Source organism: Bombyx mandarina, chromosome 03 (genome assembly GCF_030267445.1).
Source record: "Bombyx mandarina strain Sakado chromosome 03, ASM3026744v2".
NCBI classification, from domain to species: Eukaryota; Metazoa; Arthropoda; class Insecta; order Lepidoptera; family Bombycidae; genus Bombyx; species Bombyx mandarina.
Window position 1 is genome coordinate 4,964,353 of NC_143210.1, and position 17,478 is coordinate 4,981,830.

Below are 17,478 nucleotides of genomic sequence, written 5' to 3' on the forward strand. Positions count from 1 at the left end.
CGATGAAGCAGTGACATCTTCCTACACGAGTAGTAGATAGCCGTGTCATCGGCGAAGAGCGCTAGATGGGTCTCCGGAGACCGGGGTATATCATTGATATACAAACTAAATAATAACGGGGAGAGCGCGGAGCCTTGCGGGACTCCGGCGGTCAGTTGACGGGGACGAGAACGAGTTCCCTCTACTCGATATCGAAACGAACGGTTCGACAAGAAGTCTCGTATGATGAGCACGAGTCTGTCTGGCACTCCCATGTTGTACAGTTTATAAATTAAACCGTTGTGCCAGACTTTGTCGAACGCCTTCGCGATGTCGAAGAAGAGGGCGCCGGTCGGGATTTGTTTACGCCTATTTAGTCCTATCAGAATGTGCTCCGTGAGGCGGTGCACTTGTTGTACGCACGAGTGTTTTGAGCGGAATCCGAACTGTTCGTCAATGAGAATTTTGTTCGCGGTAACAAAATCCCAGAGGCGTTTCCTAAGGAGCCGTTCGTAAATTTTTCCTATCGTCGAGAGGAGACTAATCGGACGGTAACTAGAAGTTTCGTTTGTCGGTTTGCCCGGCTTATGTATACCGATAACGTCCGCTTCTTTCCACACCGCGGGAAAGATGCAGTGCGTCATAGCGGCATTTAAAATTGTAGCCAACATTGCTATCAGTTGGACTGGCAAAAATTTTAGCGCGCGGTTGTGGATGCCGTCGGAGCCGGGTGCCTTCCTAGGTTGGAGGTTGTGGATCGCGTCTCTAACTTCGTCAGTGGTAATGGGGGGTAACGCGTCCGAGGGCGGCAGGGAAGCTCTGCGCTCGACCTCCCTGTCGACTAACTCGGTGTGTTCGGGGTCCGCGTGTTGAGTGCTGGTGGTGCACTGCTCTTGCAGTGCATCGGCCAGCAGCTCAGCCTTGTCATCGTCATCGAATGCCGGTGGTTGGCCTGAAGGGCGTACGAGGGGAGGCATAGTAGCGGTAGTTTCGGATTTGAGAGTCCTAGCTAGTCGCCAGTATGCTTGGTGGGAGGGCGCGAGTTGTTCTAAATAACTATGCCAATTATCGTTACGCGCGTCGCTTAAGCGGGAGTGGACTTCGCGTTGTAGACGACGCATCCGAATCCGGTTTGAATGCGTGGGAAGACGATCGTAGGCCCGGATTGCCGCGTTCCTAACTCTTAAGAGATTCCTAAGATCGGGGGACAGTCTGATGCGGTGGAAGCTGTCCTCCAAATCGACTTCTTTTGAAGATCTAATGATCGCGGAAGAGATGTGATCGGTAATGATGTTTATGGATTCGACGGTGTCCTCGGGGGATGGATTCGAATCCGGGCCGCAAGGGAGGATTGGCGGAGCGGCGTCGGCTAGGCACGTGCCCAGCTTATTCCAATCCACCATGGTCCTCGTAACAGTGACTGGGTTGTGAGGGCGACCGAGCTGCATAACGACAGGTCGGTGGTCTGAGTCGAGCTCTGACATTGCTTCGATGGAACGTAAGCGCAGAGTTACGTTCCTAAGCAATGCCAGGTCTATAGTGCTCGGACGGAGCGCGATGTTATACGGATAACATGTTGGAGTTGGGGGACCGACTATTTCAAAGGTGAGGTCGTCTATAAACGCGTCGAGACGCCTACCGTTGACGTTTGTACGATGGCAGTTCCACCTAGTGTGGTGGCAATTTAGATCGCCTGCCAGGATGACAGAGTCTCCCATGCCGAACAGTGACTCGATGTCACTGCTCAGAAGGGGCTTGTCCGGGGGGAGATAAACGGATGCGATGACGATCGGCTGGTGTCCCGTCAGCGAGATACGGCACACTGACGCCTCGATATGTAAGAGCGAGGGAGTATCGAGAGGGACAACGTGCAGGGCCCGTCTATAGTAAATGGCAGTCCCGCCTTTGGAGGCGGTGAGTCTGTCATTCCTAACCATGACGTAGTTCGCGACTTTCGGGTCGCGACGCGAGGGCTTCAGACAGGTTTCCTGCACTAATAGAATATCTACAAGATTATCGCGGAGGAATTCAAAAATTTGATCGCGTTGCCGCGCGAGTCTGTTAGCATTATAGAATGCTAACGTAAGGGAATACGGTTTTTCTCTACCTTTTTGCGCCATTGATTATCGGTAAAGATTTTATAACGTACGCGACACGGACTCGTAGACGTCCATGTGATCGAAAGCGGCCGCGAGCCGCTGTTCGGGGGTTACCGACCTACGTATCGCGTCTGCGAACGATCGCAGACGGTCGAAGTTGACTGCGGTGACGAAGTCACGCACGAACGCAAAGTCGTTGACGGCAGAGGGTTGCGGGGGACGGAACGCGGGCGCGGGGCGAGGTGCGAGCAGGGGCTGAGGCGCGGGGCGTGTCACGAGCGGGGGCGGGGGTGCGGTTTCCGTTCCCGCCTTCGTATACGGCAGCGGTTTTTTCCACGCCGACACCGTGGGAACTGCAGCCGGCACGAAGGCGGGTTTCGGCACTGAAGGCACCGAAGTCTTTGGGCCGACGGTTCGGGGGGCTGGGTGGGTCGGACGTTTTCGCGGAGCCCTAGGACATCCACGGTAGTTCGCGGGGTGCCCTTGCTTAAGGCATAGGACACAGCTTGGAGGTTCGGTCGCGGTTTCCCTAACACGCGAGCAATCTAGTGTGGCGTGGCCGCCGAGGCACTTTACGCAGCGGGGGCGCGCGTGGCAATTACGAGCCGAGTGGCCGTAAAGCTGACATCTGTAGCACTGCCCGGGAGTGCCACGTTTATGGGGGGCTTCGATGGAGACCCCGGATAGGCCGCAGACTGTCGAGAGGCATGAGATCTTTTTCTTGGCCTCCGGGGTTGGCTCCAACGCGACGAGTATCATGTTGTAGGGCTGCTTGCCCCGCCCGCTGTGCATCCGATGCACACTAACTATAGGGAGTGCCTGAGCGATCAGGTCCTCCTTAACGTAGTCTATGTCTAGCTCTTTCGGTACTCCGCGTATTACTACACGGAGCTCGCGGTCCTCCTGAAGAGCATAGGTGTGGAAACCTATGTTCTCCTTTCGGAGGTATGCTGAGAGGGCCCTATGGTCGCCCGGCGTTGCGACCTTGATCTGAATCCCATGCGCGACGTTACGCGCATGGGTGTAGTTGATTTTATTTGCCTGAAGGGCCTGGGAAACGCGGTTCCACGCAGTTTTTTCCTGGAGAATCAGCGGGGGCGGGGCAGCTGCTTTAGGAGCGGGCGCGGGCTTGGGACGCGGCGGCGGGGTTACGCGGCGAGCGGAGTCCGACTCCGGTGTCACGACTACCTGCGGGCGGGAGGCGGTCGCGGATTTTGTCTGCTTCGTCGTGGAGCTCCGGGACTCCACGGCGCGAGTACGCTTTTTACCGCGCGTTACGGTTTGGAACCCATCCGAAGTTCCAGGCTGAGGGCTTGACGCGGATTCGAAATCCATCTCCGATTCGGTATCGGAGCCTGAACTCGAAACGATCGAGGTCGCGACGGACGAGACGCGCGATGACGTAGTCGACGCGGGCGCGGGGGTGGGGGTAGCGCTAGGCGCTTCATGAGTCGCATCGTCGGAACGTGCGCTCGAACTTAACGCGGCGGCGGGGGGCGCGTGGCGTGCCTCCGAGGCACGTTTGAAATACGCGGCGACGGACGCGGGGGGGGAGGGATTTCCACGGGCGGCCCTATATTCTAAGTACTCGGCCCTAATTGACGGGTACCTATCCCGGAGGAACCCGACAATATCCCTAACATCTTCTTGCCCGGGGGGGGCGGCCCCGGGACTTTTGTCGAACTCGCCGAAAGGCGAGGCCCCGGATAGGATTTGTAACCCCCCTGTGCTGCAGGACAGCAAGGAGCAGGGGGGAGGGGGGAATGCCTATGCCGTGAAAACGGCAATCGGCGGGGAAAAGGAAAGGAACCCGCTCGGGCTGTATAGTGCTACAGCAGGCAGAATCGCGAGCGGGGGTCTAGTCTTGAAAAAGACTGTTATTTTGGGAAGGGTTAGGAAATCGCTAGCCTGTGAGTGCCACAGGAAGCCTGAACGTAGCGATTGGTTTTGCCTTGAAAAAGGCAGTTGGTAAGGGTGGGTTCGCGGTTACAAAACTTTAGCGCACAAAAATGGACTCCGAGACGCAAATCGCAAGCGACCAACGGATCGGCACGTCCGCACTACCGAATTGTATGCACGATGTATTCACGGTCACTACACTGTCGAGCACAACTGTGAGTTCAGAGACGCAGCTCGCAAGCGGGCCACGGATCGGAAAGCACGTCCGCGCACGACCGAGTCGTGAGCGAGAATGATGATTGTATTTTATACTTCTATAATCACAAATTTCGCCAAGACTACACTAAAAAAAATATTAACAAAGACAAACAATATTTAATTTATTCTCAATTTGACCACAGACGTCAAGAACAAACGTTTGACAACAATTAATATGCATGTGTGTGTGCGTCAAATACATGGCATGTAGTGTGTTTAATGTTTACTTTATTGATTTAATGTATCTTTTATGCATTATTTAAAAAAAATATTAGCATTGTGCACTTATTCTCTATATTTTCTATATGTATGGAAAAATTCATACTCCTTCGTTCGCGCAATTTTCGTAAAAAGGGATACAAAGTTTTTGCTTCACGTATTAATATATAGATGTTATGACGACAATTTTACACAAACCATAGTGACATGACTAGTTTTTGACAACAAAAAAACAAAGATATTAGTCGCTCTATAAACGTTTTCGAACAGGTGACGTTGTTATAATTGACTTTGGAATGAACTTTCCTACACAATGCTTCCTGAGCCCCTATGTCGTGTTTTTCTTCAAAGGAGGTTTGTGAAAAATCCTCTGCAGTAAACACTGCTGACGTCGGTAAGCGATACTGGCTTCTCACCATAAAGCGGGCTGAATTCTCATCTGCCTATAGATTCCATTTCGGTCGCGAAGGTCCTAGAAAAAATAAATGCACATACGTACCTAGGACAGTCACACGGACTGTCACCGTCCTCGCCGAACCCGTCGCTTGCGACGAAGGGCTCGACGAGCGAATTAACCATAGACACAACCCACTGAGTTTCTCGCTGGATCTTCTCAGTGGGTCGCGTTTCCGATCCGGTGGTAGTTTCTGCAAAGCACTGCTCTTGCTAGGGCCAGTGTTAGCAACACTCCGGTTTGAGCCCCGTGAGCTCACCTACTAGTTAAGGTTACGCTGAAATAGCCTCTCAAGGCTATCAGCTTAGGTAGGAAAAAAAACCACACGGAGTACCTGGACGCATTTCCTGTACTGCGTACTATTTTATTTTGTCATCCGAAGTCATCAAGTTCGCTTTTATGTTTAAAAGGGTACTTGGTGTGTATTGCTCGACTCTAGTTTGTAATCGATACGCGTGTGCATGCAAAGTTTGCGATGCGATGAGAAGAAACATCGCCGTTCTCTCAACCGTTCGATGAAGCCAAAAGCGAAGAACGATTCGCGTTTTGAATATCAAATTTAAATTTTACCGTGAAGACGGTACAGTGATCTTGAAACAGTATCATAACTTTCCCTGTTGTACTCACATAAAAGTACATCTACAGTTTGAGTTTCAACAGAATACATTTGTATCATTGAATTACAATTCTAACTCAGGCATCTAGTTAGTCACAGAGTGACACGAGGCAGATTAATTTTCACGCTAACAACTAGTTTGTCAATGCGGAAAGTTTATTCTAAAGCTTCCTTCCCTCATAATTGCCAACTAACATAAATATTTCGAGTTCTGCGGCCTCACGTTAACTTGATAGACATGAAGTAGTGATTATGATACCAGATACTTATGTGGATTTTTAATTTGCTGGATGGCTTGTATCGGTTTTTAACATTTGCTATAATTAATCATGGAACCTTGTCTTCTCTGTTTTCTGAAGAAACTTTGATTATGAAAGCTTTTTGCGGCATTGGGCAAGCCACATAGCACGAAGATCGGACGGCCGATGGGACAGAAAGATCTTCGAGTGGAGACCACGAACAGGCAAGCGCAGTTTGGGACGGCCATCTACTGGATTTACCGATGATCTAGTGAGAATCGCTGGGTCACGTTGGACGCAGGTGGTAACGACAGGCTGAGATGATGATCTTTTCGAAATATGTAATGTTGATATAATTTTTTTCTTTTTTATTCAAATGTTCACGATTGACTTCCACGGTGAAGGAATAACATAACATCGTGTAGTAAAAATTGAACCCGCCAAATTATAATTTGCTGCGTAATTACTGGTGCTAGGACCTATTGTCCGCGCGGGTAGGTACCGCCACCCTGTCTATTTCTGCCGTGAAGCAGTAATGCGTTTCGGTTTGAAAGGTGGGGCAGCCGTTGTAACTATACTTGAGACCTTAGAACTCATATCTCAAGGTGGGTGGCGCATTTGCGTGGCAGATGTCTATGGGCTTCAGTAACCACTTAACACCAGGTGGGCTGTGAGCTCGTCCACCGATCTAAGCAATAAAAAAATATGTTTTTTGTTTGTTGTAATGTACTTTAAATTCTCTAGTGTCCAAGAAATCTAATTTCTAAAGTGGTATTGTTTGCTGCCAAGTACCTGTTAAATATTATAGCAGACTTTTATCATTATTTTCAGAGTAAAACGATTTTCTTTAAGTATCTTGGGACTAAATTACACGGGATTTCGTGAAAACTATTGTTTTACGTGCGAATTTTTAACAAAGAAACGCTTATTCAAATTATTTAGGTAAACACAAGTGCGGTAAAATCTTGTTTAGTTAATTTTCATCTTTACCTCTCGAACACGGATTTCTATTTGCAATAAAGAAAAATGAAATGAATATAATTAAATAGGTATGCAATGCTTTTTTTAAATACTATAATAAAAAATCGGATCGGTACGCTCCGATTCAATTTTTGTATTTAATATATTATTATATAAATTTTTATAATAATTAAATCTAAATAAGATACGACCCACACAACTTGTACAATATTTTTTACAGAACAATTTTGTTTAACGCGGTGTTCTTAATAATGAATTGCTGTTCGTTGGTCTCGCTAACACTCGAGAACGGCTCGACCGATTTGGCCAATTTTGGTCTTGAATGATTTGTGGAAGTCCAGAGAAGGTTTAAAAGGTAGATAAATATAAAAATACTCGGAATGAAATTAAAATAACAATTTTGTTTTCCCTTTGATGTGTCCCCCGTCGGACGGATTCCTTTTATTTGTTTTAAGTTTATTTTATACAAAAGCTTAGGTCTTTTATTTATCGATTGAGGCACTACGAAGTCTGTCGGGACAGCTAGTTTAAAATAGAATAGACATTTGTCTGGTATTTTCAGATACAGATTTGTACACGTTTAGTAGGTATCAAATATAATTTAAACCCTGCGACATTTCTTCTTTTTCTTCGTCACTTCCTCATTACTGAGGGTCGTGACCACCTTGGTCTAGTTTTTGCACCAGCTTCTTCCAATGTTGTGGCCTCCTTGACAATATCCGTCCACCTGGTTGGCAATCTTCCTCGACTTCTCTTTCCTTCCACGTGACCTACAACTATTAGTTTTTCCAAGTTGTCAGGATTTCGTCGGACCACGTGTCATTATTATTTCATTACGACATTTAATTAGTAGCATTGATTTTCACGCAATCACTGAAAATCATGTTGATTATCATTTATCTCATAAACTTATACTTATGTGTGTACTCTATAACTTTAGTCATTAGTTACTTTATCGAAAAAATGCCACACTCAAATCGGATTGGATTGGATTGGATGCTTAAATGATTCAATGAAAGAGAAAATCACATTTTCATTTTTAAAAAGCACACCAGGCACGATCGTACCTTACCTTTGATGTTGGACGTGATTGACCGCTTCATAATATGAATTTGAGCACTCCAATGACACAAATTAATCTAATCCTATAATTCATTCCTTCAATACTGTCGGAATTTGAACTCCAGAATAGTCGAATAATTAGGACAGTTCTACTAAAGATGTATCACAGGAATGATTCGAAATTATTATTTTTTTTATTTTTTTTTTGCTTATATGGGTGGACGAGCTGTGTGGACGGGCTCACAGCCCAACTGGTATTAAGTGATTACTGGAGCCCATAGACATCTACAACGTAAATGCGCCACCCACCTTGAGATATAAGTGCTAAGGTCTCAGTATAGTTACAACGGCTGCCCTGCCCTTCAAACCGAAACGCATTATTGCTTCACGGCAGAAATACGCAGGGCATTGGTACCTACTCGTGCGGACTTACAAGAGGTCCTACCACCAGTTCACAAGAGGTCCTACCACCAGTAAATGTCCATAAAATTTGTATTTGTTTTTAATACGGTTTCAACTTACACCGGGTAAAGTTACCGTTAAAAAGACACTAAATATACCAAAATATAACTCCGACTTAAATTCATGCGTTAAAAATCCCATGAAACGTACAGGGCTTATGTGTAGGGTTCACGTTTTCAATTACATATTCATAAGCGAAACTACATATAAACCCTTATTTCGTTTAACAATAGCAGGGAGAACGGAGATCAGAACTTATAATTGTTTTTGGCTCTTGTTCTAAACTTTAAGAGTTGTTTTGAGAGCGATTTCATCTAACATTTCGCAGAATAATAGTTAAGAACGAAAGTTCCTTAATTCGCTGTTTAGTTCTTTAATTTGGATTTTATTTTTATTTTCGTCTGTTTTTTTCTTCTTTTCTTTTTTCAAAAAGCTATTGGTAGCATAGCCTATTATGAGCACGTATAAGCTCCGCAAATATGTATACTTTATCTGCGGAGCAGTTATATTTTCCGGTTTAAAAGAGGGCCAGAAAAAACAAAGGCAACCCATGGCACGAAGCCCAATCTAAATGATTCACTATATATGAGACAGTTTTAAAGAACTGCAAAGGATAATATGAAATAGATCTATTGAAGTAGATTGAATAAAGGAGACATATTCTCGAGCATAATGTCATTGTTCTGAAAGTCTTCGGTCATTTTGTTTTCAGTGCGAAGGCGTCGACCGTCTATTGTTTTCGAGGTGAAGCTCTCATAAATCCAGAGGGCGACACTCAATGAACTTTCACAGTAACGAGAATTGTTCGAGTGAATGAGTTATTAAATAGAATAGTTCACGTAGTTTGCTATTTTGCCGTCAAAATGTATATTTAAAAAAAATCGTATTTAAAATATCGGAAATTTTACCGATAAAAAAATAATTTAGTATTTTTCACAGTTTGGGATGGTTTCGTGAAAAATCCGTAAAAGTCTTAAGAATTATTTGACAATTAAACAAGGTTTTGTTAATTTATTTCTACTGTCGATGCATTTTTGTATTTTCAGAGATTCCCTCACTCATCCATTCCATATGAAAATAATTTTTGCAAAAAAGGTATCAGCAGAATATTTGTTCTATATAATACCTTGATCAATTCTTCATTTTTATTGTAAAGCTTTTCAACATCATCATTCTCCTGCCCTTTTCCGAGTCACCTGGAGTCGGCGCAACATGTTTTCTCCTTCCACACTCCTTTATCATATACCATTCCTTCGCTCACTCCCCTTTTACCCATATCGTCTTTCACGCAATCCATCCATTTCTTCTTAGGTCCACCTCTTTCTCTATATCCTTCCACATTCATAGTTAACAGTCTTTTGCCAACCTCATTTTCATTTCTGTATATCTTTTCAACTTCATAAAATAGCAAGAGAAACGCGTGTCGAGAAAAAAATATCTTATGTGGTGTTTTAAAAACTTCGCCATAATTAAATCAAAATGCCCATAATGTTTCTAATACTAGATTTATTGTTTTGAATGAAGATTTGCCCGAAGTTCTTTAAAATGATATTAAAATTGGTTCATTCCAGACGTCAAATTTTAATCAAGCTTAAATTGTGATTAAATTATTTCTTGTAAGCCGCTCAACTAGATATTTATTATAATTATCCTTGATTTGAAAATAATTTCGTTTTAATATTTTTTACTTTTTTTTATTGCTTAGATGGGTGGACGAGCTCACAGCCCACCTGGTGTTACTGGAGCCCATAGACATCTACGACGTAAATGCGCCACCCACCTTGACATATAAGTTCTAAGGTCTCAAGTATAGTTACAACAGCTGCCCTACCCTTCAAACCGAAACGCATTACTGTTTCACGGCAGAAATAGGCAGAGTGGTGGTACCTACCCGCGCGGACTCACAACAGGTCCTACCACCAGTATATAAAACTGCTAGAGTTTGAAATAAAAACAACGTATGGCGTTCCATTTTTATTCAAATTCATTTAAACATCCAATTCAATGCAATTAATACGCAAAATATTAAACAATAATAAGCACCAGAAAGATATAGCCGTACAAAAAAATCCCAGGGATGGAACGTCGTTAAATTTTCACGATTTCACTTTCGGAAGGCCTATTTCCGGGATCTTTCACTAATTTAAAGCAACCTAGTTTCTCGCTGCACATTTCATACGTAGCAGAAAGCAGGCAGTTGGCGTCCATTGTATTCCAGATTTTAGTAGGGACGGGATGACATCCGAGCCTCGCGGTCGGTCGTTAGTCGCTCGGCGACCGCGGTGAGGGTTGGTCGTTTGCACGTTCCAATTCAGGATAGTTTCAAATTCAGAACATGTTGCTTTATTTTTGAATTCGGCAAGCAACCTTAAATAAGAACTCGATCTTTTGAATTTAATTATATATAGACTCTGTAAATATGTTTATGAACTATAGGACTTATATGATATAGGTATTGGCTGACACTACGTATAGATTAGGTGTTCTTCTTAGAGGATTTTATTAGGAAGTGATAATATTTAAACTTTATAGTGTGTGTATTTGTGTGCGTGTAAGTAAGGATTATCATTAAAGGTATGTTTAATTTTCTGAAGTCAAATAAAGCGTGAGCGCAAAACTATTTTCTCTCTTAGGTTTGTTAGAGATTGTGTAAGCTTTTCGCGTGATAAACAATTTTCTTCAATTATAATAAATGATTAAGTGAAATAACGATTTAAGTCCGTAATAGGTGTAAGCTAGCTGAATTTTCAATAAGATTTCTTTGAATAAGATCTTTAGGTCATGAAAAGTGACTTGTGAAAAGGGTCAAAAAAAAATTTTTTTAGTTATTGTAGGCATAAGCTAGCAAATGTAGCATAAAATGTTTTAAAAATTTTACGCGGCAACAGGAATTCTATCTTAGGCTGTGCCAATTTTTTTATTTGAGACTCTAAACTGTAAAAGCAGGAGCAAAGTGTAAAATTAACGTAAGGAACGTGTGGATTGAAGTCACTTATAACATACTACACAGCTAGATGCGAATTAATCGTCAGGCAGTAGCTTCCAATAAATATCAATTCCTTAGTGGATTCATTCTTATAAAAGAAGATAGATTTTTTTTTCTTCCTTAGATCGGTGGACGAGCTCACAGCCCACCTGGTGTTAAGTGGTTATTGGAGCCCATAGACATCTGCAACGCAAATGCGCTACCCACCTTGAGATATAAGTTCTAACGTCTCAGTATAGTTACAACACAGCTGCTCCAGCCTTCAAGCCGAAACGCATTACTGCTTCACGGCAGAAAATAGGCGGGGCGGTGGTACCTACCCGTGCGGACTCACAAGAGGTCCTACCACCAGTAATAACGCAAATTATAATTTTGCGAGTTTGATTTATTTTACACGATGTTATTCCTCCAGCGTGGAAGTCAATCGTGAACATTTCTAAAGTACGCATTTCATTACAAAAATTGGTACCCGCCTGCGGGATTCGAACACCGTTGCATCGCTATATACGAATGCACCGGACGTCTTATCCTTTGGGCCACGACGACTTCAACGAGTGTACATGATATTAGCTCGCATGTGTTTCTTTCATCAATTTCCCATCGTCTCCTTCATCATATTCTTAGTCGTGTCTATTATGACACGATCGTGATTGGTGTTCATCTTTCTAGAACGACTACATTCTTTCCATACTCCATCAGACTGAATAAAAACAGCGAGACCGTCGAACGTGTAACATTTTTTCCTCGAATTATTGTAAAATTTTAAACTTTTAAAAGATCCATCGGTTTTATGCTGCATCGAAATAACATAGCACCACCCCGTCTGCTCCCGTACGTGTCGTAAAGAATGGACGGCAGCGATGTCTGAATATTATTCGATATATGCAATATAATATATAAAAATAAATTGCTGTTCGTTAGCCTCGCTAAAACTCGAGAACGGCTGGACCGATTTGGCTAATTTTGGTCTTAAATTATTTGTGGAAGTCCAGAGAAGGTTCATAAGGTAGATAAATATGAAAATGCTCGGAATTAAATAAAAATAACAATTTTGTTTTCCCTTTGGTGTCCCCCCCGTCGGACGGATTCCTTTTGTTTGTTTTAAGTTTATTTTATACAAAAATTTAGGTATTTTATTTATCGATTGAGGCACTACGAAGTCTGCCGGGTTAGCTAGTATGCAATAAAAAATATTGGGATTTAATCCCGATGTCTCAATGTGGATGGCGGTATTCACGTTCATGTCCGTTGACTCCAATAACTTTAGTTTTCTTATCTACAGGGCTATGAAATTCGTGATAATTTCGTTGAGTTTTCAGCTTTTTGATACAGATTTGCATCTATGACCCAATAGAAAAAATCCGGAAAACAGTTGGATTTTAACAGCTGATTTAAATAAAATAAAAAAACTGACATTATTTATGCGTTCTAGTTCTGAATAATATCATTCGTACCGTCGTTCTACCAAGCAAAAGCTTTTTTGTGGTGGAGAAATATTTAGAAAATCATTATACAGGATTCGTGTTGATAATTTTCTGTCTTACAGGCGGCTAGCTGGTCAAAAGTTACTTCCTTCTTTTACGGGCGCTATTAAAGAGTTATCAGAAAGTATTTTCCGCAAGGCGACCCCTCTGAATAATTTATTAGTGTTCTTTACTTTAACATCTCTTCGTTTCTGTCTTTTGATGTTTATGCTTTATTCGGTAATGTTTTTTGAATCATCATCATCATCATCATCATCATTTCAGCCTATCGCCGTCCACTGCTGAACATAGGCCTCTCCAATAGATTTCCAGTGCGACCGGTCCATTGCCACCTGCATCCAACGAGACCCAGCGCTTTTTACTAGGTCGTCGGTCCATCTAGTAGGTGGCCGTCCCACACTGCGCTTGCCAGTACGTGGTCGCCACTTCAGGATCTTTCTGCCCCATCGACCGTCCTCTCTTCGTGCTATGTGGCCGGCCCATTGCCACTTCAGTTCACTAATTCTACGGGCTATGTCAGCAACCTTCGTTCTTGAATGCTTTCATTCAATGGAAATTTAAATAATTCAATTCAACGTAGCTGGACTTGTAAGAAATGTAGCGATTAGGAACATTATACATTTGAGTTTGTAGGAGTATACAACGAAAGGAAAGATCTTCCACCGAGCGGTTGATATTGCTCGGTAGACCGACGGTCCCAATGTTGTTGTTCGGAACTGGTATAAGATATCGAACGAGAGCGGAGAGCGTTGTCGGTTAGAGCAAACATGATAGCTCGCAGGTTTGCACGGTGTTCACTTAAAGTCAAGGTCACCCTCTTTAGGGCCTACTGTACTAACTTTTACACGTGCAGCTTGTGGGCTGGATATCACTATACTCAAAGATCGTACAACGCTCTCCGTGTTCAATATAATAACGCGCTTAGGGTGCTGGTGGTGCTGCCCCGCTTTTGTAGCGCATCAGGGATGTTTGCAGACGCGCACTTAAATTGTTTTTACGCTACCATGCGTAAGAGGTGTGCATCTCTGGTAAGCAGAGTGAGGGCCAGCTCCAACAGTATCCTAAGCATGATCGCAAGCAGGCTGGACTGTATATACATGGGTAGCTGTGGTGCCATCTCCCATGGGATGTTACGACAGTAATTCATATAACTACTAACATAGGTGTAAGTCTTACTAACAATTTATATGAGTCATGGTTACTTGCAATAAAAACATTATTATTATTATTATACATGCAAGCCTATCTTGAAAATGTTGTAAACAAGATTTAGAGATTTAGACATCTGTCAAATATTTTGCGTTGTATGATGGCTACCGCCACAAGTTATTCGAAATCTTAGAAATTGCGGAATTCGAGTGAGACAGTGCAAGGAGAGTCTTTTAATAGGGGTAGGGCCCTAAATGCGTCCTTGGATTCGTGGTGTGCCCGCAACATCTGTGAACCGTCAAGACCCACATTGTCCACGGGCTCATAGGCACGGATAGCTTATATGATGATGGACCCTATGAATAAAAAGAAAAAGAAAATTGCGAAATTATAGAACAAATCCGAGAATACATAGATGAGATTTTTTCTTAAAAACATCGAAACTAGCATCTTGTTTCAAAAACGGTAAGGGCTTAATAACCATTATATTACACATTATCTATTACCATCCTAAATCTTCAGTCGTACGTACAGTATATGAAAATTATTGTCGAATAACAATATTTTAACAGCTACTTGGGAATATGTCATCAAACTAACCATACCATTTAACTTACGTATTATTCATAGAACGATATCTAAGGTAGTTGTAATATACTGGTTGATAGGCACTAGATCAACTATAGAAACAGCTAAAGTTTGTAAACTTGCTATTCCAACATTAACAAGTAAGTGATATAGGTTATGGAATCGAAACAGCAGTTTTTGTGAGTCGTAGTGAACGAAAAAGTCGCTTCATTATTTCTTACAAAAACTTTAAATTATCCGTAATTCGGAACGGTTGGGAATAATATAATAATTATAAAAAAACGTGACATGAAATAGTAAAATTATTTTAATTTTAACTATAACTATAAATAGATGAGTTGATGACGACGAAACAGCTAGCAGAGTTGAAATTTCTCCGGAAAGATTCCGGATGCGAATGCAAAGAGCTAAAAACTGAACTTAATAGTGGCATATTTGCTGAAGCCCATATAGTGCATGACTTGTACAACGGGAATTTGATGGTTGTTTCGGTGGGTAAATTACACAGGTCCACAGACAATATTATATTCGATAATGTACAATACATTAAATACATTTCCATGTATTTATTTTTATAGTTTAGAAGAATCAACGATCTCAGAGGCTATATACGCATAAGTGGTTACCGGCCCATCACTATATGAATACCTAAATACACCTTGAGAATCCTGACAATTGTATTGTGTAACGACTGTCACAAACTCCTCCCATGAAAGAGGAATGCTATACTTTTTCGCGGTAGAAATAGTTCGGACACATACTAATCCAATTCGCTTCATTGACATTGTCCCTTCCATAGACTAGCAACCACCTAGCAACCTACATATATTGACATTGACACACAAGTGAGATTGACATTCGGTTCATGGAATATCTTAATGTGCAGGTTACTCTTTGCAACATAATTATTTATATATAAATCTACAGTGGTTTTTACGGATGTTCCGTTATAACTACTGAACCATGCATCCGATTGACTTGAAACTTGGTGTGCGTGTAGAAAATATATGTACTTAATGGATAGGCTAATATTTATATGAGTGTTGGACTCCCTACACCAGTTGCGGGGGCGTTAATGATGATAATCTTTGTGGGGGTGAGAAATAATAATGTTAATTTTAAATGCCCAGCGAAGGGGACGGGTACAGCTGGTATATGTATAAATTCATAATACAGAGTCTATTCTACAGCAGTATTTATTTGCTGTAAACGCGAACTACATTGAACGGCGTTCGTCGTTCAGGCAATCCAATTTCCGAACTGACATTCATTTACATTTTACACTGTCTATGTAAATTTAAAACTAGAACTACAGTCACAAAGATATACATACGGAGATATTTGCTGCAGTAAAAAAAAACAAATTTTCTTCAGCTGGGAAAATTGACTGCAAGCTTTTGTAAAACAAATAGTAGTTTAACATGAACCATCATTTAAATATAAACAACGAAATCAAACTATGAAATTATACAATTTCCGTCCGAAACCCATTTAAAATTAAATACAAAATCACAATCAGTCATATGAATAACGTTTCTGAATTTCAAATGATTTCATTAATATTAAAGGGAGCTCTTCAGTTATGTAACGAATAAATCAAATATTCGTCCACTCGGTAAAGGGAATCCACTAAGCTCGACGAATTTCACTGATACATTTTACTCAGCACAAACTGAATACAAAATAAGGTGTCTACGTTGCAATGACAAAAGCTGTTATAACGGCTCACAGAATATGATCTGTATTTGCGGTGCGCAAACATATTATATATATAGATCTCTAAGCCTAGTCAAATCACAATTTCCGTTACATCTTTAGATGATTGAAATTTCGAATACTAACCAAAATTTTTGCCACTGATTTTACCTTAGATTCTTATCTTAGATTAGGACATATTTGATTTGTTCATTTCAAAGATTTCAAAGAGTGAAGTGGACTAAATAAGAAAATTAAATGGCTATTTTGGCTGAAAATGGCTAAGAAAATTAAATTGCGATATAATCGAAAGATTTAAAACTTTATACTGTATTGTTCAGATATGATGTTTGTCAATTTGTCCTTAATCAACAACGACGGCAGACGAATAGTATCAAGTAAAAAAAAAGGTAGTCCATCTTCTAAATAGATACATATACGGTTTTATTAAAAATGTGATATGAGCGGTCACTGTCGCTTAAGGGACGTCTGCTAATGCCTGGAATAAGTCTCCAGAATAATCTTACTGGTGGTAGGACCTCTTGTGAGTCCGCGCGGGTAGGTACCACCGCCCTGCCTATTTCTGCCGTGAAGCAATAATGCGTTTCGGTTAGAAGGGTGGGGCAGCCGTTGTAACTATACTTGAGACCATAGAACTTATATCTCAAAGTGGGTGGTGCATTTACGTTGTGGATGTCTATGGGCTCCAGTAACCACTTAACACCAGGTGGTCTGTGAGCTCGTCCACACACCTAAGCAATAAAAAAAATAAAAAAAATCCTAAACTTTGGTTCTAGGTTCTATTATAAGTTCGGCAAGATAAGTCAACGAAATTCTGTGTGTTTTGCTGCGTATCAATCCTTCGTTTGAAGGGCGGGGTGTCGGATTAACAATACAACTACAAGCTGGTGTTTCGAAGTGCGTAGTAGATATAGGTAGTATTTACACTGTGGTATCAATGGGCATCTATGATCAATCAGTACTAGGGTTGTGGGGGTATACACATACCATTATTAAACCGTAAAAGTAATTTAAATTAAAAGTTGATGATTAAAAAACAACAAAAGGTGAATTGATAAGTCGGAATCGAAAAACTTCAAAATGCTAAAATGAATGTGATAAAATGTAAAAGTTTTTTTTTTTAATAAAATTTACTTGATTTCAAAACATCAAATGACACTTTAATCTGATCGCAGAAACACTTATCGTTATTAAGTAGAAAAAAACTCCAGAGAACTTTTTCAATTAAAATCTGACGATCATACGAAAGATCAAAAATGGCCGAGTCGCGCCAAGCTGATTTGCCGA

At 41.7% G+C, this 17,478-nt stretch overlaps 1 protein-coding gene across 7 annotated transcripts in view; it reads left to right on the forward strand.

Annotated features, from left to right (window-relative positions):
- Positions 1 to 17,478, forward strand: part of LOC114251302 (uncharacterized) — a 245,276-nt gene that overhangs the window by 104,044 nt on the left and 123,754 nt on the right. The window lies entirely within an intron of this gene.